The sequence below is a fragment of the Pezoporus occidentalis genome, unplaced genomic scaffold (assembly GCF_034315485.1).
Source record: "Pezoporus occidentalis ecotype Australia unplaced genomic scaffold, CSIRO_AGI_Poc_V1 ctg77, whole genome shotgun sequence".
Classification (NCBI taxonomy): domain Eukaryota; kingdom Metazoa; phylum Chordata; class Aves; order Psittaciformes; family Psittacidae; genus Pezoporus; species Pezoporus occidentalis.
In genome coordinates, this window is record NW_026916126.1 from 2,926,271 (window position 1) to 2,947,907 (window position 21,637).

At 47.7% G+C, this 21,637-nt stretch overlaps 1 long non-coding RNA gene across 2 annotated transcripts in view; it reads right to left on the reverse strand.

Annotated features, from left to right (window-relative positions):
* The window catches only part of LOC134155380 (uncharacterized), a 67,306-nt gene that overhangs the window by 411 nt on the left and 45,258 nt on the right, over positions 1-21,637 (reverse strand). Inside the window, exons 1-2 of one of the 2 annotated variants that reach the window (XR_009961528.1) lie at positions 20,673-20,773; positions 2,851-3,085 (exon numbers count right to left, since the gene is read on the reverse strand). This is a non-coding gene — a long non-coding RNA (uncharacterized LOC134155380). Of the gene's footprint in view, positions 1-2,850; positions 3,086-20,672; positions 20,774-21,637 lie in introns of those variants that run through there. The other variant, XR_009961527.1, reaches the window with a different exon arrangement.

A 21,637-nucleotide genomic window follows, 5' to 3' on the forward strand; every position in this document is an offset into this window, starting at 1 on the left:
TACTTAAAGGTTAGCATACCCTTACTGAGGCACCACAATGGTATCCAGAAATACATTTCAGACCACTGGAATGTCTTTGGTCATAACATTGCATCAGAGTTACATAATTATGATCGCAACAATGATCTTTTGTTGTTAACATTTATGACATTTCATAATTGATGTGGCGATGACATTTCACTGACATAATACATTGAGCTTGTCTTGCAGAGTAAGGTACAAAGACCTCTTCAGCATTCATTTAGGGCTATAAAGTAGCTTTAGGAAGGGTCACCACCAGGCATGTTAGGGTTCTTTACTTTCCTAAATACAATGTGCTGCAAAAGCTGCCATTGATACCAAGCCTCTGACTGGTTTTGTTTGTATTAAGGGAAGTACAAACACAGAACAAACAAGGTGGTCTATGCCCTTGAGAGTGTCTTTCTTTTATTGTAATCATTTCCCTTCCGTGTTTGTCACTCTGATAGGGCTCCACTGTGCTGGGGCATGTGAACCTGACTGACAACTGGCAACAAACACATGAAAAGATTATGTAAAAAGATAAGTGGGCCAGGTTATTTCTATTGCCCAGGATAGATAAAAGGCAGAAGCTAAACAACTAACACTGAATAATGGCTTTTGAGGTAGGGGTTTTTTTTCAGTTGCTTAAGTTTAATGGCCAAAGGTGGTGATAGTAGTAAAAGCAAACACACACCTATAATCTAGCCGTGCCCACTTAAATTTAGCTAAAAGTAATTTTATAGTATGTGGGCTGATTGTCAGAGAGTAAGCATTCACAGTTTCTGCTGAGTTTACTTGGAGGCTGCAATTGCTCAACATCTCTTAACACATCCATCTGCAAGGTGTCCTGCAAGGTAAAGCACGTATTCTGCTGAAAGGTTTTGACTAAAGAGGACTCCAAGAGTCTCTGGGTTTCAGTATATCTGTGTTAAGCTACTGTTGCTACTGGCATCAGGATTAACCAGGTAGGCACATGCCTGGGGCAGAGCCACGTGGAGTTCAGTTGCTTATAGACCAACACTTTGAAATGGTACTTTCCCACTGAGTGTGTGTGATCTTCTCAAGCAAAATGGATAGCACGTAAGGAAAAGATGTAATTTCCCCCACTTTCTATAGCTACTTTACTACTGGAAGGGCAAAAGACTGCAAGATAAAGTGTTTTGCCCATGGTGGTGATGTGGCAAGTCTGTGGCAGAGCAGTGAAACACATCTCTGTGTCCTGAACCCAGGCAAAGTGCTTTAACTGCAAGAGCAACCTTCATACTGCAATTAAGTGATTAATTTTAATCTTGTAGCTGGTATAAATAGAGCTACATACATACTGGGTTTAGTACAATTTAGGCAGCTCATATATGTGATTTTTTCACATCAGGCTGGACTATCTGTAAGATTAACACTTGTACTTTAATGTTAGCCCCCTGCTTCCAGCTGGAGTGTGGACAGAGATGCAGGTCAAACAGCAGGAGCTAGCTTTCTGGTGCTCCAAGGCTTTGCAACTCATTGCCAGCAGTTGCTGCTGAAACTGTGTATGACTCCTCACTGCTCCCTGAAACATCCTACACACAGTAGCAGCTCATGTGCGATTTTGTTGTTTGGGGTTTTTAGGCCACACCTGACAGGGAAGTATTAAGTGCAAGCTCAGTCAAGCTGCCAGCTCCAAAGCAAAAAATAAATGCTAAGTAGACTTCAGATATGAGAGCAGAGGTGGAAGAAGGATGTGTCCACAGTCCATGTGACAGGGGGCTTTGTTCCTATGAAATGATCCTTCCCCTTGTCTGGCTCAGCATCCTCCCTGCTCACTGCTGTATGCATAGCTGTAATTTGAGGCTCTGGGTCCTCCCAGGGTCCCAGACAGAGCTGGAAGCTGAGAAGGCTGCAAAGGGTCCAAGACAGAAGAGGCTACAGACAGGATAAGATGGAAACAACAAGCAGCAGGCAGCAGCAGGGAAGCAGCACTGGAAACCCCTTGCAGTGGTGAAAGAAGGAAACCCTCTGACACTGCTTCTGGAAGACTGGCTGTGTGGAAGAGGTGTGCTGGGGCAGGGAGGAGCTGTGGAGGCTGGGTCCTGCATGGGTGCTGAGCTGTCAAACAAGAGCTGGGACACTCAGTCGACCCACTGTCCATGTCCAGCGGCTTCACAGCCCCAGGGTACCCCCAGGCTGAGGCAGGGCTCTTGGTGGGAGCTCCACGTTCAAGCTCTAAATAAGCTAAAACTCAAGGCTAAACTCTCCTGCACTCCTTTTCCCTTGACTTGCATGGGACCTTTTCTCTTTGCGATCCCATCTTCCAGCCTGATGGGAGTAGTGGGAAATCAGCCCCCATTCCACAGGTTCAGGAACCTTCCCGTGGTCAGGCCAAAAGACAGAAGGCTGTTGCCCTTGGCTTTATGTCTGCTGGGGTTGCCATGAGGTGTTCCCACCTGGGCAAGATCTGTCGGTTATTCTCCAGCCAGTGCAGAGGCCCTCACTGGCGACTGGATGTCTGCCTCCATGCCTGGCCAGGGGGACAAGCTGTGAGGGTGGGAAGGTAATTCAGCCTTATTCCTTTTGGCCTGACCTTCACCAGCGTCCTATTGCTTTTTACAGATGTGCCAAAGGAAGCAGAGGTGCCCCAGCAGTGCAGCTGTGGGCGACATGGACACGTGCCCAACAGGAAGTAGCCTGAGACAATGGAATTCATTGCACACGTATGTTCTTTGTTGATGGCTGTGCTAGAAACAGTGACCCACATGTGGCAGTTCTGATGTCCCCTCACTCCAGCCTCTGCTCCCCTCCCCTCAATTGTGAGTGACTCATGCAGAAAGCTACACATTCTTCCCCAGGGACAAAATGAATAACGGCCTCACTCACCTTTCTTCTGTATCAGTGCATTAGTGCCTGAGATCCACTGTGCTCTCACTGCAGCTTAAAATGGAAAGGCTATTGCTTTCCCAGTGTCCCAAGTAATTGCTTCATCTGCTTATGCCTGCCTGTACCTCTGCTAGGCAAGGCAATATGCACAGGCTCCTTTGAAGAGGGTATTAATGGTGTTTATCTACTGCATACTGAAAAATCAGGAGCTTCTCCCCTCCCCCTTTTGCTCACTCTGAAAGAAAACAGAAACAAAATAAAAGTCGCGTTTGCAGCACAGTGCCACTGTTACTGTTATTCTATGGGGAAAACCTCATATATCCACCTATTGTCTGAGCCACTACTAAGAGACCTTCGTGAATTGGCAAGTTACGAAAACAGGTATCCTTCCTTAGAGATTAATGTGATTATTTGCGTCTGATATTTCCTGCTCTACAGCACAGATTGTTTGTGCCGATGGACAACTGAGAAATATGGCTTTCCACATGGGGGGAAGGACTGTTGCAACACACCTTTATTGTCCTCCTCTGGAACATCATATTAAATTTGTTTTCCATCCATTCCTGTAAATACATTTCCTACAATTGCTATTATGTCAGATGCACTGTAACCCGTCCCCTCCTACGTCAGCTGCATTGTTGTAACCCCCCCTCCGATGTCAGGAAAACTGTAATCCTCCTCTTGCGTTACAGAGGAGCTGCATCTCTGACATTCAATTGCATTCACCCAGAGTCAGACAGAGCAGGGGCAGAGAACAAAACACTAGTTTCTGAAACATGAATTTAATGAGTTCTATGGCTTTTTGGGCATGCACGTGGGTGCTTGAAAGTAAGGTCAAATGCACTTTACACACTCAGGAGATGGCTTTCTCCAGTCACAGACCAGACAAAGGTTACTATCGGTGCCAAACAGAAGAAGCTCAACAGAATTTCTGCATGGCATTGAACAATGCATCATGCATTCTTACACACTGGTTCTGCATGTAAGCTGTGGTAAAGGGGAAAACAAGAAATAATATTTCAGAGCTCCAAGGGTTAGCAAAATTCTTGCTTCATAAGCCCCAACTGATGAAATTACTCCAATGAAGAAGGAATCGTGGAGGTGGGTTGGCTCACAGTTTGTGAGTGGGACACCAAGGCAATCTATTTTCAAATGTGTACATGCATGTTATGCTTCAGTCCCAGCGGCTGAGCAAGAGCCTATGAGCAATAATACATGCAAGGCAAATTTCTTACCTTCAATTCTTGGCACAAACCAAACCTGAGTTTCCAGAGAAGCAAGTACAGGGCATATGTTATCTAAATATATGTGATCACGGATGACAAGAAACATGGAAGAATTTTTTTGGATGGAGTTGTTAGTTACCATCCTGGAAAAATCTTTCACAAGATAGATAGATACTGACAAGACAACTCAAACCCAGATGGTTTTTCTATGATATTTCAGAAGAGCTTTGAGTTTGGGGTGAAGTAAGCAGTTTGTGCTACTGGAGAAGATTGATTGTGATGCCTCAAACAGGAAACCAGATGTTTGTAATTCAGCTAGAACTACTCCTCTTGTTATGCAGCTGATATAACCAGAGAGCCCAAAGCTTTGTGCTCGCATTCAGCAGGATGTGTTATCTTCAAAGTCTTGATGTTGCATGTTCTAGATCAGTTTCTGGGTTGGCTCAAACTGTTTATTTTCTGTCAATAGAGATCACCTCTCAGAAGTTCAGTGATCTAGCTTTTCTTTCTCTGCACAGTTTATGCTTTTCTGTTTGGCAAATGGTTCCCTGGTCTTGTAGTACATACTGGGAGAAAAACTTTACAATTAGATCTGCAACTACTAATCTTGCTGGTTAAGATAGACAGTGTCTTTGTTTAAAGGCATGCCCTTGTAGAAGGTTTGATCATTATGTGAATATAGCAAGATCATATTCTATAGGTATTTTAAAGAACAACACTACTAGATGCATAAAACATAGAGGTCAGACTGGGAAGAGATCTAGACAGCAATTCTTACTGCAAGCAAGGGTGAGAAAGTTGGGAGCTGAACTCAACTGAAGCTTCTGGTCACCTAGATGCCTGAATAGGAGCTGAGCTTTGTGGTATGGATTCTTCCAGTCAGCGTGATCCTACTTTGGTAAGTCACTTATGTCAGCATGGGTTTTAGAGCTGAAAGCCTCTAAATTCTGTCATTCATAATAGAAAGAGGAAGAGCATGAAGAAGGAGAACAAAATGGGTATTGATTTGCACTGGGTTCCAGTACAAAACCCCTTCTGGCTGGTCAGTGTGTGGAAGTGCCTATGCACTGCTCTGTAGCTGCAAATGGTGCATCCTGCCAAGGGTAATGGTCTGGGACTGTGGTAATTGCATGTAGTCTGGAAGGCCTCTGGAGGTATTTTCTTGCTTCACTGTGTGTCAATAAAAAACAATGTGATGGGCAAACCTTTCCACAGACTCATTCATTATTGACAATAAGAGATACTAGATAAGAAAGTCAATATATTTTCATCTTCGTTGCCTTGACAGCATGGAATTATTCTGGTGGTTTGTCCTATCAAATGCAATCTGACCTGGGATTTGAGGCTTTAACCTATTAGTGATATTGATAATACTTTCCTTGGTCAAAAAGTAAATTTCTCACCTTTGAAATCAAAGTGCTGAGCCTTAAAGGAATATGTGCCTTCTCTGGTAGTCTTAGAAGGTGCTTCTGATGCTTTTGGGAAGCGAAATAAGCTGTCTTACAGAACGCACATTGAAATGGATAAACACAAGCTTGCAGTGTAGTATGGACAATGAACGGGAGAGAGCAACACTCATCATCACAAGTAGGATGGGGCTGTGGTGAGAACATCTATTACCACATCGTTGCAAGACAGAAAGGTATTATGAAGAAGCCTACAACAGACTCCTCTGTTTTCAGAATCTCTCTTTTTCTCTCTCTCTCTTTTTCATAAACAGGAGACTTGTTAAATAACACAGCAGCCACATGAGCATTTAGAGAGAGTGTACTAATGCAGCAGCCTTTATGAAAAGGAAATATTGGTTTGGGAATCAAGGGTTAGAAAAAAATGCCAAGACCAAACCCACAGAATGCTCAAGGAGTATTAAAAGCATGAACGGCAGTACAGTTCACCAGGACATCCAATGCCAGTCACTGGAACAATTCACTGAGGAATTTCCAGTGATAATGAACTCCCAAGACTCTATGTCCAGTCTCAAAAACAGACAGAAAGACAGTTTCTGTTGAACACATTGCTAATGGCAAACTGTTTGCCCAGCATTGGATAGCAGAGTGGGGATATGTGGCTCATCACCCATGAAGAACCTGGGACTTGGGGTCTGACTGCTCACTACATCATGAGGAAAATGTGGGAATGCCTGAAGGTGAATTGAAGGAGGTTATCACTGGAGCTTGGATGGTGGAAACATAGTGATAGGAAACAGCAATACTGAACTGGCACTGCAGACTGGGGGGTGTCACAGGCTCCTGAGCAGAGTGATACCTGCAAAAATTTGATGCCAGCCATCAGAGAGACAATTAGCAAGGAGAGGGACTATTTCTGGTGATGGAAGTGTGCCTTTTCCTGACAAATGAGTCAGGGACCCACAAGAATTCTGTAAGACAGACTGCTCCACCTGGAAGCTGCATCTGGAATCACCAGCAGCTCTCTTTACCCAGGGCTTCACTCTGAGGCCTGCCATTGTGTGTATAATGTGTGTGTGCATCTGGAGGAGGAATCTCCTCTAAATCACCTTGAGCTGCATGCATGGAGGCAACGCGCCCAACGCTTGGCATTACCTACCCCTAGCAAACTGCTGTGACCCAGGACAGAGGGTGAACCATGAGGAGACAGGTGCAGATGCCCTTTGTATGGTGGATGTCCACATTTTGATGGTTCACATTTCCATTTGGAATGAGCTCTCAGAGGATATGTTCTTGCCAACTGCATGGTCACATCATCACGTCCTGACACAGAGGGACCAGCAGTTTTGTGCTGCCCTGGCAAATGTCACTGGAAAGGACAGGGAAACTTTGCGGAAATACCACTTGCGTAGGCTGCTGGCCTTTACGGTCTCGTTGGTGAATCGTTTTACATAAAAGCCATTAGTGGACACAGTAGAAGCTCAGTGAGTCATAAAACAGTTGTCCTTATAAACCCAAGGCAAAAAAGGCCTGGAGTAATGACAGCAACTTTTTGTCACTAGAGTAGTATGAAAAAGCTGGGGACTCCTGCTGAATACACAGCAAAGAATATGCCAGAGCAGGGAGCAGCCAAGCACTCCTGGGGAAAAAAGGACAGTGGAAACATAGTGATAGGAAACAGCAATACTGAACAGGCACTTCAAACCCACTGCTTCTCAGACCATGGGTACCAACCATCCCCCTGCCAGATGGGAAAGTCTGAGGAGGGACAGAATCAGGCACGCAAGCCTTGACCCTTCCCTTGCTGCATGCTGCTTCTGCAGGCTCCATTTACTTGCTGCCAAGGTCAAGTGTGGGAAGGTTTATATACCTTGCCACCTCCTTCTCCCAGGAAAAGCCCTGGTCTCTTGCCTTCCACTATTGGATCTCTTGACACTAGAGGTCTTTGGGCAGTATACAAGGTGCATGCCTGAGGCAGGAGGGACTCCACACTCTCCTTCACAGCTTTTAAAGCCAGCTCCGGATGTCCAGACAGAAGCCAGGCTTGCTTTGTGTCCTGTCCTCCATCCTTCCTGGCCCTGGGGGCAGCCCAAGGGGAAGGGTTGCTCCCAGGGTTCCCAAATGGCTCTGTTTCATCTCCCAGTGGTTCCCAGTGGCAGTTGATTATCCTTGAAAGCCCTCACAGCTGTCGAATCTTTCATTTGCTCTGGAGCCAGGATAACTGGTGTGCTCCAGGTCCAAAATAGTCTAAGACAACTGCATCCTGTCCATCTAAAAGTCACCCTGCAGGTTCTTGCAGACAGCCCCCAGCAGCTGCTTAGTGTTTATGCACACTGTTTAACAGCTGTATTTTGGAAAGGGAGAAGGGATTCCTGTAACGTGTGCAGTTGTCTCAACTGCCTTGGAAAGAAACAGCACACTGTCTGTCCCGGCTTGACTGAAAATGCCCTCAGCCAGTGTTAACTGTGCCAAAACCATAATTACCTCATCTTCCTTGTTCTTCTGGGCTGAGAGCTGTTTTTTATAGGGGATAATAGCAGTGCTGCTTCTTTTCCTAACAACCTCCTGTGAGATGCTTCTGATGTCTCTGTCTTGAATTCGCAAGTGCAAGAAAAAGAAATCCCCTACCTGCTCTGTAACCACCTGGCACAGAGGCAGGATATTCTGCCTGCTTTGAGGCAGATCAGCTTTTGGCTGCAGCACCACCTGATGTTGAGAGGTAATGGAAGAAGGTGCACGCTGCCAATACAAGACAGATTGTGGTGGTGTGGTCTTCCGTTTCCAAAGCTGCAGTGCTTTTCTGCGTAAGCAACCCCACACAGTCAGTAGATCGGTGCATCCTCATTATTCACCCTGCAAAAAAAAATGAAGCCTCTGCAAAATTTGGATGAGTGTGTACAAAGGATTTGGACGAGCTCTGGTAGCGCTCCAGGTACCCCACAGAGTGGACATGGTGAGTCTGGCAGGGTTGACTGCCCACCCACTAGGTTAGATTTTCTGCTCAGTGACCAGCATTAAGGTTTGACTTTAATTAACAAGAAAAGGGGGAAAAAAAAAAAGGAAGCCTTTGCATCATAGGCATTTTCTTCTCTCTAACGGCTGTGATCCAGCATTCACCTTCCTCCTCTACTCGCTCCTGGGGAAAGACCCTTTTTATCAAACAGTTGTGTCAGCACAAAGATGCATTTGCCAGATCAGTAAACAGCAGTGACATATGAAGCTGCAAACAGGCTGAACTTCTGTTTCAATGACTAGAGAGTTTGAGCAAATGCAAGTAAAGGAAGGTATTTGACTCTCGGCTCCTACCATCAACCCCAAGATCAAGGGTCCTGTTGACTCAAGAGACCAACCTATCAAGAAATCAACAAGAGATCTGTGAGTAGGAACATCCTTTTTCCTCCACACCATGAAGGAGTAAGTCATGAAGGAGACTGATTCACGATGAAGATTTCTCTGACATACTGTCTTTGCAGAAGGAACAAGCCCCTCAGTCCTAGGTTGCGTGGAGGAGCCCGATGCAGTAAATGAGCCACAGATAGTTACTTATGGTAACCTGCATTAGTAAGTGAAGGAGGGCACACAGACCTGCTTGTCTATGCTGCCTAACTGCTAGCTCATTCTGTGGGTCTGTTTGAGCTGCTCCAACCAGCTGTCTCCAACACAAGTTTGCTCAGAAGGGGCCTAACCCTGCACAGTGGAAAAATGAGTGAACAAGTGCTGCACAGGGCTGGTCTGTAGGCTGGGGATATTTTGACTAGCAGGATGTGAGTTTTCAGGATCTGGCCCTTGGGATCTGATGCACAGCCCAGTGAGCATACACACTAATTCAACAGGCCCAGGACAAACAATTCTGACGTCCCCGCTCCTGCATATGAGGCATTTTTAATGTCTACATTGTGTTGAACAGTGAAAATGAATGCTTTCCTAATAATTGTTCTCAGGCAGAAGTGGCATTATAGTCAAGGCATCCTTCAGAAACACTATGAGTCACAGGAGAGGTAATTCCAAGACAATCTTGCTGTTAGCTGGGGTCCAAGCTATGAAGATTTTGCGCAGCTCTGAGCAAACAGAGCAAACAGAGATCCTAGTAGGACTGTAATTTTGAGTCTGTCATCCTTTATTTTCCCTTTTTCTGTGAAGATGTGTCTGTTCTGAACACCACGCCAGGCTTATTGCATTGCCTGTGTTTGCAGGGGTAGAAGTACCCTTTGGATATGTGGCTTGCATCATTAGTCACAGCCTTTGATCCTTCTGCTCCCATTTCCTCCGTGCCAAAAGCCCAATATCTTTCTTTTTGACACCACTCTGCAGGGCTCAGTCCTTTCACCGCTGCACTGAACAGCACTGCAATGTTTTCAATAGGTCCTCAGGAATCCAGTGACCCAGCTGCAGCCCAAAATATTCTTGTACATATGTGTTAATAACATCCAAACACTGCTGAGCAATAAAATGCAGCAGGGCTAATGCAATGCTTCTAGAGGACTGTGTAGCCCTGTCTGGGGAGTTGGCACATGAAATGGCCAGCTGTCTATAGCATGCAAGCTTTGCTAATGAGTTGGACACGTCAGACAGGTGGGTTGGGCATTCAGTCCCTCATGCATTTAATCTGCCCTTCAGACCAGAAACTTCCCGTGCCATGGATTGTGTCTCCTAGGCAAAGAGTTAAGCACATCCTTGGCTCTTTGCAAATACCACATTAACAGCTAGCATTTTCAGTGGCCAGAATTTAAAAAGCACAAGCCAAGGAACTGGAGTTCTCTGGGCGTGAGCTGGGGGTGTGCTGGGGGATGCACAGGGACAGGACAAGAGGCAACAGAAATGGGTTGCAAGAGGGAAATTCGGGTTGGGTACTAGAAAAATGTCTTTCCCTGTGAGGGTGGTCAAGCACTGTACCAGGCTGACCAGAGACGCTGTGTAATCTGCAGCCTTGGGGATACTTAGAGCTCAGCTGGATGAGTCCCTGAGTCACTTGTTCTATGTTGGCTGTGCTTTGAGCAGGGGCTGGGACCATATGTCATCCAAGCTCCTGCCTGACCTGCACAAGTCAGTGGTTTAATGACTCTATGGTCAGTGCTGGCCAAGTCACAGTGATTCAAGGAGGCACCCCAAGGATGGAGATTAAGCTAAATTCTCCTCTGCTTTATAACTGTTAAATGAGAAGGTGCGAGAATCCTCTTGCTCACCCGGGGACTGTGGGGAGCTACTCTACATCAGGGACTTACAAGATTGTATATCTGCTATTGCTTGTCTCTAAGCTACAACTTTATTAAAGCAGGATTTCTCATCTGGCTTATAGCTTATTTGCAAGACGCATGGTTCCAATCAGCCGTGGAGCACACTGTTCCTGCTCAGCAGATGACATTTAAGCAGGGATCTCAGTGCCATTGGGACCCTGCAGCAGCATTCTGTGGTCAGGGCATGAAGCTGAGCTGTGGGAAACCCATCTGCCTCTTTCAGACCAAATGGTGGGAGTGGGATGTCCCACCAGACAAGGAAGTTTCTTAACTCCCAGGTCATCCTCTCTTTGTCTCCAAGCTATGTAAAGAGCCTGTGGAAAGTGGGAGCCTGTGGAAAGCAGAACAACTCCAGCACAAGGGACTGAGAGCAACTCACCCCCAGAGAGCACAGAGACACGGTCAGGATGCTGTGGAGGAGGCTGGAGACATGGGTTTCCCTCAAGGGGTGAAAAAGTTGGCTTTGCATTGCCCACATCCTGTGCGACAGCCCTCAGCCCCGGGCATGGAGGCACCAGCATCCACATGCATCCTGCCACTTCTGCGAGAGCAACCACAGCAGGAGGGGAACAGGCCTCTGAGGGTGTTTGCTGTGGGTCAGACAAGGGGCTCCATACCTTACAAAACTTACAGCTCTATATTGCTGCCAGAAGGACAAAACAAACAGTACCCCCAGCAGGAAGTGAGTGGGGCATGTCAGTGCTCAACACACCTTAGCTAGAGAGCAAACAAGAGAGAAGGAGGTGAGCAGGATTTGTGACTGTGACCCTTGAAGCTTTCAGCACATCTTACTCTATATAGGGGTAGTTTTCTGTGATTGTATTGCAACACCATAACCACCTCGCACTCAGAGGGGAGGGTGTGCTGTGCCTGTGCATTTCAAAGTAAAAATCAAGCATTAAACTGGTGAGAATAATAGACAAAAAAAAAAAAAGTCATAGAAAAGCAATAATACAAGAACTGAGCACAGAAAGCATTTTCACAGGAACTGTCTGCTCTTTCCCTTTGGGTCAGTGTATTTGCCCAGCACATAAATAACATTGCTCACACAGCTCACAAGGAAATCTGACCAGCAGCACAGGCTGCCTGGGTGGGGAGATATTTGTGTCTTAAGGCCCAAAAGAGGAACAAGCAATATTGAGCAGAGAGCATAGGTGAAATGCAAGCCGAAGGAAGCCAGCTCCGGGGCAGCGTGGTGATGAAGATGGGCAGGTTGCACTGTGGGTGAGCAGCCTGGAGAGGTGGAAAAGTGGGAGGTGGGAACAAGAGCCAGAGGTGGGAGAGTGAAAAAAGAGATGAGCCTGCGTTGATCCCATGAGGTGGGGAAGAGAAGGAGGAAGGCTGAGCTGAGTTGTGGGCAGAGGCTGCTCAGCCCAGAGTTCTAAATGTCAGGATAAGGAGCTTGATAAAATGTAGAAGGGAAAGGGAATGGGATGGCAGTGGAGGGAAGGGGCAGCCGTGCAGCTGGGTAGGGCACTGACACTGCTGGGTGTTGAGGGGACCTGCTGTGCTCAGCACAGAGTGAGTGCAGAGCAAGAGGGGAGGAGAGGCAGCAGTGCCAGAGTCCCAGGGTGGCGGAAGGTGACCTAACATCCCTGAGAGGCACTGGGTGCTGTGACGGTGGGAACAAACAGCCCTTTCAGGGACTTCAGCAGCAAACAGGAAGGAGATAAAGCTGCAGCCAGAGAAGCCACTTGGTTTCGAGGGAGATTTCCTCCGTCTTAGAAAGACCAAGGCATGCTTGCAGCTAAATGGCTAGACCTGAGGGAAATGCAGCCTATGGATGGAGAGGAGAGCCCCACTGACCCCTTGCAGGTAGGCCCACACTGGGAAGCAACACAGTAGAGTGATCTGGGTGCAGCTCCCCCCTCTAATGACAGCTTCATTCCATCTGCCATGCTGGCATCTTCTCAGTGCTCAGGTCCTACTGCCACAAGCTTCCCTGATCTTTTTCCCCCAGGAAGAGGACCCCCCTCAGCATTTTGAGTTCAGCTTCATACATCCCAGCACCAGAGGAGAAGGTTTCCCTGTGATGGGCTCCTCTGGGGAGCTGCCATCCAGATGTGGTCACTCAGCCTTGCAAGACAGCAGTGCCACTCACACCTTGGGCTGTCTCCCTCTGCATGGTCAACTCCTGTCCAACCCCATCCCATCCCACTTCCTCTTATCCCATCCTCAGGAATGAAGCAGCAGCCATGGGAAGAGCTGGCTGTTCTGAGGAGGCAGCAATGCAAAGGAGTTGCAGGAAAACACAGACTGAAGATCAACCATGAACCCATCAACAGATTGGGGGTGCAAATACCTGGTCCCAGGGAGCACATCTCCATTGGGTCACATCTCTGACCCTCTCTGCTACTGCCTCTACATCAGTGCTATGCAAGGTGTGGTAAATTGTGCTACATGACCCAGGGAAGCCACCTGTTAATGGTTTTGAAGAAGAACTGTCACACATGGGCTTTCTTTGAGCTCTTGTCCAGATTTTTTCTCTGACACTGATAGTGATGGCTGCTGTCAGCATGTCTGTGCTGGGCAGCACTGGCAGGGCAGAAGGGGCTGTGGGTACCCTCCTTACTCTGAAAAGTATCCTGACCCGCTGGGCTAGGAGAAGTCCCCATGCAGCCTTGTCTGCCATACTGCTCTCACCCCCACTGTCAGCCAGCAAAGATAATGGGGGGAAGTGCTGGTTTTCCAGCATGGATTATTTTCCTAAGGATTCCTAGCCCTTATGAGTCACTGGAGGTTTTTCTGCTGACTGTAAGGAATGAAATCCTAGCACTGAGACATTCAAAAAATGTGTGCAGTGGTCAGGAATGCTGCTTTATCAGCTTTTAGGATACCATTTGGTTATAAGATAACTTTGATTAGAGTGGAAATACAGCTCAATACAATTTAAAGGCTACATGTTCACATGAAACAAGTGGGAACAGTTCTCTCTGTCTGAAAGGTTTGTAGTACTGCAAAACGAAGTGCTAACCTGGCGTATGTTTAGCTCACTATGGGCTTAATTGAATCCTTTTGTCCATGAAAAGCATTTAAAGTTGGGCTTCAGTGCTAGATGGCCATGATCCCACCATGAGGTTTTGTACACGATGGTGCTTTGCCTTTCCTGGAGCTGACCACATGGGGTAATGTCAGTCACTGCACAGATTTCAGAGTGCAGTCCCTACCTCCCAGCTTTTCCACATGTCAAGCACTTCCATCCCACACCATCAGAGTAGCAGATCAAGATATTCTCAAACAAATAGACAGCAAGTAAAAGCAAAGTTCAGGGTTTTATAAACCAACAGTTTGTGTGAAGCTGAAGGAATTCTCTGGGTGGTTACGGCATAACTTTAAAATAGCCAGTCTGGAGGGAAGGGCTGCATTTACCTGGAAACATCCATTTTCCTGCAAAGAGAGTGCTTTTTCTGGGCTTTCTTGGAAAGAGCCTTCCAAATGGGACCATCCCAACCATCAAATGGGAAGGATTTTTCAAACCACACTAACACATGGTGAGATAGACACTAAGTGCTGGTTTAGACCTTCTGGAGAAAGTCAGGACCCTGTTTAAATTCCATTAATGTCACTCCAGTCACTTGTGATTGTACTGAACAGCAAAGGGAAGAAAGATAAAGAGAAAACAATTTTAAGCTTTTAAAAAACACCACGTTCTTCAAGAAAGTGGCATTTGCTTTAGAGTGACTTTAAAGGGAAAGAAAGTGTGAAAGAACAAAAGTTTCTTCACTGTTCCCAAATTATGGGCTGGACACAGGGACAACTGAGATGTGATTCAGTACTTGTTAGACACTGAGACTGACTGAGAGTCGCCTTTAGTACTGCTGATATGGGAAAAAAAGATGGTCAGATACCAGTGGGGAGCGTGGGGTGGGAAATGCCCCAGGTCCTCCTGCACCTCGGGAGAGCAGAGTAAACAGGATGGAAGTCATAGCAAAGAAAAGGGCTGGTGAGAAAGGCTGTAAGGGTTCCTGTCCAGAAGGAAAAGAAACAGTGGTCACAAGCTCAGAGACACCACAACTGCTTTCTGCAATGCATAAATGTCACACTGAGTTTAAAATATTTGATCAGCCTCGTTCAGTCAGCCTGGCTCTGCAATAAATGCTCTGCACTACTTTTAATGTGTTTCCCTCAAACAATAGGAAAGCTAAGGCCCAGCTAGAATTAAACTCGGCTGGGGATGTTAAGGATAACAGGAAGGGATTCTACAGGTACATAGCAAATAAAAAACAGACAAGGGAAAATGTAGGCCCCCTCAGGAAGCTCTCAGGAGAACTGGCTACACAGGATTTGGAGAAGGCTGAGGTTCTGAATGACTTCTTTGCCTCAGTCTTCACTGCCAAAGGCTCTGACCACACCACCCAAGTCTTGGAAGGCAGACACAGGGACTGTGAGAATGAAGACCTTGGACCCACTGTAGGAGACGAACTGGTTCGAGACCATCTTAAAAATCTGAACATGCACAAGTCCATGGGTCCTGATGAGATCAATCTGCGGGTCCCAAAGGAGCTGGGAAATGAAGTTGCGAAGCCACTGGCCATCATATTTGAGAAATCATGGCAGTCAGGTGAAGTTCCCGATGACTGGAAAAAGGGAAATATAACCCCCATTTTCAAGAAGGGGAAAATGGATGACCCAGGGAATTACAGCCCAGTCAGTCTCACCTCTGTGCCTGGCAAAATCCTGGAACAGATTCTCCTGGAAGGCATGCTAAGGCACATGAAAAACAACAAGGTGCTTGGTGACAGCCAGCATGGCTTCACTAAGGGGAAATCCTGCCTGACCAATTTGGTGGCCTTCTATCATGGGGCTATGGAACTGATGGACAGGGGTAGAGCAGTTGATGTCATCTACCTGGACTTGTGCAAAGCATTTGACACTGTCCCACACAACATCCTTGTCTCTAAATTGGAGAGACATCAATTTGATTGATGGACCACTTGGTGGATAAAGAACTGGCTGGATGGCCGCACACAAAGAGTTGTGGTCAATGGCTCAATGTCCAGCTGGAGACCAGTAACGAGTGGTGTCCCTCAGGGATTGGTGTTGGGACCGGTCTTGTTCAACATCTTCGTCGCTGACATGGACAGTGGGATTGAGTGCGCCCTCAGCAAGTTTGCCGATGACACCAAGCTGTGTGGTTCTGTTGATACGCTGGAGGGAAGGAATGCCATCCAGAGGGACCTTGACACGCTTGTGAGGTGGGCTGATGCCAACCTCATGAAGTTTAACCATGCCAAGTGCAAGGTCCTACACCTGGGTGGGAGCAATCCCAGGCACAGCTACAGGTTGGGCAGAGGAGAGATTCAGAGCAGCCCTGTGGAGAAGGACTTGGGAGTGTTGGTTGATGAGAAAATGAACATGAGCCGGCTTCAGTGTGCGCTTGCAGCCCAGATAAGCCAACTGTATCCTGGGCTGAAAAGCGTGACCAGCAAAGGATGATCCTGCCCCTCTGCTCTGCTCTTGTGAGACCTCACCTTATTGTGTGTGTGTGTCCTCAACATAAAAAGGACATGGAAGCAAGTCCAGGATGAAAGCCAACTGTGTCCTGGAGAAGAGAAGGCTGCTTGGAGGGCTGCATCTGAAGGTGGCCTAAAGGATGTGTGACTCAAGGGGTAATGGGTTAAACAGGGGAAGTTTAGATTGGATATAAGGAGGAAATTCTTTACTGTAAGGGTGGTGAGGCACTAGAATAGGTTGCCCTCTCTCTGGCAGCGTTCAAGACCAGGGTGGACAAGGCCTTGGGTGATATGGTTTAGTGTAAGGTGTCCCTGCCCATGGCAGGAGGGTTAGAACTAGATGATCTTAAGGTCCTTTCCAACCCTAACTATTCTATGATTCTATGATTCTATGATCATCCAGCAACAAGCACAAAAATCTCCACAGTTGCAGTTTGAGATTTATTTTAACTTTTCAGGAAAGCAAAATCTCAGAATCAAAACAAAAAGAGTGAAGGAACTGTGGGAAACCTGTTCCTAGATAAATGTGAAGTCAGATTATTTTGCTTTTTCCATCCTGGCAGGGCTGTTGGGATGCCACCCAGAGAGGACAGAGGATGTGTTGGTCTAATGACCAACAAGGCCAGAGGAGTCTGAGTCCAGACACTGCTAGTGTACAGAGACACGTCAGGCAAATCTCTAATTGCCTGTGATTTATTCCCATTTATACGAGGGGCAGAGGCTCAGTCCCGGGAATGCGGTGAGCATTTAATCAATTAGGGCTCAACTGCTGCTTTGAAATCCTGGCTTCTGAAACATGTGGGGTAATTGTAGAAAGTCCTTTATTATTCCCATCAGCAGGGTCCGTGCCACAGTTTCACACATGAATAAGACCTTTCCCAAGCCTGGCTGGTCCTGCTCCCCATCTGGGTGACCTGCTGATGTGATGGTTCACAGCTAGAAGACATGGCTGTGCTGCCCACCACGAGCTGGAGCTTTCTTTGAGACCTTCCAGACAGAGCTGTGAGAGAGGGACCACAGGCAAGCTGAGGACAGACAACCACAAGACTGTGGTTGTTTTGCACTGATGAGAGAGGGCATTCAGTTTACAAGCACATGCCCCCGGGATGGCACTGAAAGGAAGCAGGGGGCATGGCTGTGTTCCTTGGAGGAAGGAAGGGACTTGCCATGGAGATGAAGATGGAGATGATGGAGATGAAGATGGAGACAGAGATGGAGCAGACTGTGGTGACTATGATCAACGGAAATGTCACTGGCCTTTAAACCCCTCTGTGCTCCAGCCAGATGGCAAGCTGGTGGCAGCAGTGATCTCTATGCTGTCCTGTGCCTCTGGCAGCACCCATGTCCTGTGCTGCCCAGCGAGGAAGCAGCACCACCTGCAGGGACCCCAGCTGCTGTCCCAGGGTGCTGAGGAGTGAGCCCGTGCCCCCCAGGCAGTGCCTGTGACAGCAGACAGTGCAGCCAGCACGCTGCCACAGGGCTGGAATGGGGCCGTCCATCAGCTTCATGAAAGGAAGCCAAGTGAAATTTCTTAGGCGTCTCAGGTGAGAAGAAGGTGAACTATTATTACTGATAAGGCGTTTTCCATCCAAGTAGGACATTTTAAAATGCACCATTCCCAAACAAGCATTTCTCAGAAGCCTGAGCAAAACCAGAACCCACTGGTTCAAGCTCCTCCTGCCTCCTCCCCCAGCCTCGCTTCCCCATTTGCCTTTTTTCAAGGAAGAAAGAAAAAATGTTGAAATGGGAAGCCTGCCATCAGGACTGAGATTTCATGTTCCAGCAGCCTCAGTGGCCACACCAAACCATGTGGGACCCTAGTGCCGAGGTTGTTACCCATGGGGGTGGTCATGCTGCACCACAGGGCTGGTGGCTGCAGCCACTGCTGGGCTCTACTGGGACCCAGCGGCTCCTGGAGGTGGCACCAAGTGGAATAGCATCTCTACCTACTCACAAAGTGGCGGGAGCTGTGGGGATCGGGAGTGCTATGAAGGGCACCCTCCTCTTCCTCTAGGGGCTGTTCACCCTCAAGTGTGTTAGAAGGGAGCTGATGGCTCGAACCTTTTTCCCTGCTGTATTTGTGCTGTTTGCTGCTGCAGTCAATGCCCTTGGATATGGTTTCCCTTCTGTGGGACCGTTGCCCACCTTCAAAACTAGCACCCAAGTGCTCATTCTGCCTGGGGCAGCCTCAGTTTGGCAAGTGCCCAAGGAGGACGACCCTTCTACCTACTATGAAATGTCCTATGTGACATTTTGCCATGGCTTGCTGTGTCCAGATCACATGGCTGGGTCCATAGCTAGTGACTCAGCCTTGATGCAAAATCACTGCGGCCAAAGCTCTTGCTGTGCTCTGCATCAAAGCGAGGATGTCAAAATAGTGACAGAGCTCTCCAGACCTGATAGCATCCACGCTCCACCATGCATGGCCAGGGTCAGCATAAATCAACCTTGCCCAGGAAACTGCTGATCCAGAAGAAAATTGTGCCTCCCAAGAGCAGAATAAAGCTGCTCTTCACAGGCGAGGTGAGGTGATGTGGCAGAGCTCAGGTGAAGCAAACACCCTGCTGCTGTCGGTGGTTTTATGGCAGTGATGACTCTTAGGCTGTGAGGCAGCACCAAAACTGCACATGCCTTTGAAACACCATATGTGCCAGGGCTACCTTCTGCACCTTTGCTGGGCAAGATGCACAGACACAATGACTTCCCGTATTGCAGAGCTGCTTTCGTGCCAGTCCTTGCTCCTGCTGATGTCTGACGACAGGCTTGTCAGATAACCTCAGGGGTCAGCCTGCGGCCAGGGTAGAAAACACCGGCAGAGCGAGCGTTTGGTCGCTCCATTGCCTCAGCCCTTGGTGTGTGCGAGTGCAGGAGCGGGGAGAAGCCAGTTGAGAAATACGAGGTCTCACAGAGAACTGCACTGACTCCCTGGGGAGCATGCAGCAGGGAAATGCCATCAATCCATGTTTTCTAGTGAATGGCACTGCCACATAGCTGCAAAAAGGAGAGTGGAACAGCGTAGAGGCTGTCTGATTACCTTCTCCCCATTTCTCCTCTCCCCTCACTCTCTCTAGTTCATCCCAGGGATGCTGGGATTCACTTATTTCTCCCTCTGACCAGGCTGTGACTGCCACTGTTTCTCATGGTGGAAGAGGTACATTTTAAGATGCCATTTACTCCCTGTTAGCTTTAGCAATTATTCCCCAAGGTACAGAGGAACTTTCCCTGGTAACACCCTTTTTTCCAGCGGCTGAGCCAGGACCCCTTTACAGCCATGATTACTGCCAGGATCCATCAGAGGGCATCCCCCTGCTGTGACCCGTTTGTGTCATTCCCTCAGCAGACATGTGCCTCAGTGGCCTGGGGTACCCAGGGGGTGGCTTTGCTGTGCTGCCTTGGGGAGAGACACAGCTCCTGTGTGAGGGTGGAGGTAGCTGGGTCGCCTGGAAAACAGCGGGGGGGTTGAACTTTATCAAAGGGCTGACTTCTGAGAGCTCCAGGCAATCCCTGCATGCTCCAAAGTGTTTCCAATGCTGTCTGTCAAGGCAGATGATGCAGCCCAAGCATATTTAATATGATCCAGAGAGCAAAGGGGAAAATAGTTCAGTGACAGGCAGCAGTGACTGCTATAAGTACCTCTGACAAAAATGTCCCTGTGTGACTGCAGGTCTTCATTTCTCAACCCTTCTTACAGCTCTGGGCAAGAAAATCATCCCACCTTTTCTGTTTCCTCCTGAAGGATTGCTGGCTGCCTCAGTGGAGAGAGAGAGGATTTGGGGGATTCTTCTTCTGGAAGAATAATTTTGCTTTTGGGGATACGCCACAAGCACAAACACACACATGCCATGCATATGTGAATAAGACAGTCGTGATTGCAGCTACCCTTTTGGCTGTAAGCTCACTTCTCCCACAGCGTGCTTTCTCCTACAGTTCACCCCACACCCTTTACCCTTCATCCTGTCTCCACAGGGCTTCCCTCACTCCTCTCTTAGCCTCAGACATGTAGGAGCTCCCCCACACCTCCTGTGTCCTCCATAGTCTGAACTGTGTACAGCATCCCACAGCTTGCCTCCTCACTTATGCACGCACTGATACTTATGCCTCACTTATACTGCTCACTGATGTTCACCAGGCCACAGTGACACTGAACTGAAATGCCTTTATAAGCCTTTAAGGGGTATCACTCTACAGCCTGCAGCAGAAATTGTCTGGGGGGCCAAGGAGACCAAGTCTTGACTTGTCACCCCCCCGCCCCCATGTTGTCTGTTACCTACCCCCATATAGGTAGCAGACAACAGAGTTGAAAAACTGATTATGAAAAGCCCACTCACAAACCCAAAGGCAACGAAGTACATTATTCTCCTTTGGGAAAGGTACTCCCAGCCCACTAACCAGGGCAGAGGACAGTTACCACCCATGGTAAAAAGCATGGCTGCCACTTCATGCTGGAGGCATCCTCTCCCAGCCAGCACTGAAAGTCATGTCGTGCCCCCTCAGATAATGCACCTGGGACAGGCTGAGCTCTGCTGTGATCCTACCACGAGATAATGCTGGGAGGAGCTCACTGGGAAGAGGTCGTGTTTCCACAGTGCCCAAGTCAGCACTATAAAGCCACTCCTCAGGGAAGATTAATAATTTAGGGAAAAAGATAAAGTCTCTATTGTGTTCTGAGTAGAGTCTCATATTTACTTATCACGATAATGTCTGAGCCCCTTCCGGTAATGCACTCAGCTATCTGGTGCACGTTTGGCATGTTTGTTCTCTTGCCCTCTCCCCAGAAAGAAAAGCATCAGCCTGCCCAATTGCTTGGAGAATGGCAGGCACTCGCTCAAGTGCTGGTCATGGTTTATCAGGTACAAGATAGTCCTATTATAGGTATTCAGAGTAGGATCTAACAACCCAAGGTAATCATGAACAGGAACCACCCATGGCCCTTTGAGAGCTTAGAAACACAAACCCTTGGAGAAGGATTGTCAATCAGTTTGGTAGCTCTCCCTGCAATCTGGCGTATTTGCTGAACCCACATAGATCACTGGGACTGATTTAGGCTCTTCAGCTTTCCACAGTGATTCCTGGAACTGTTCTACGGTAGCTTTTCCTGGACAAGCCTGTGTGCAGCACCCCCGTCCCAGAGAACGTATGACTAGTTCATGCATCTCGGTTGAAGTGCCCAGGAGTAGAATATTGTGCTTTAAATTCACAGCTGGCACTAATACCAGATGAATTTTCTGTGTGGACAGGCAAAAACCAAGAGCACCCTGGAAATGTTCATAGTCAGCTCATAGTGTCACGAAGAGGTAATAAGACACACCTCAGTTCAGGAACAAGACCCAAGGTATGAACATAGGTACAGACAGAAGTTAAAAGTGAGACATGCTTTCCTTCCTGTTGGCTAAACCAAGGGGCTGCAACTCCTATGGGAAGTGCTTAATGAGAAAGGAAAGTGTGACTGATATCTGAGTCTGTATTGA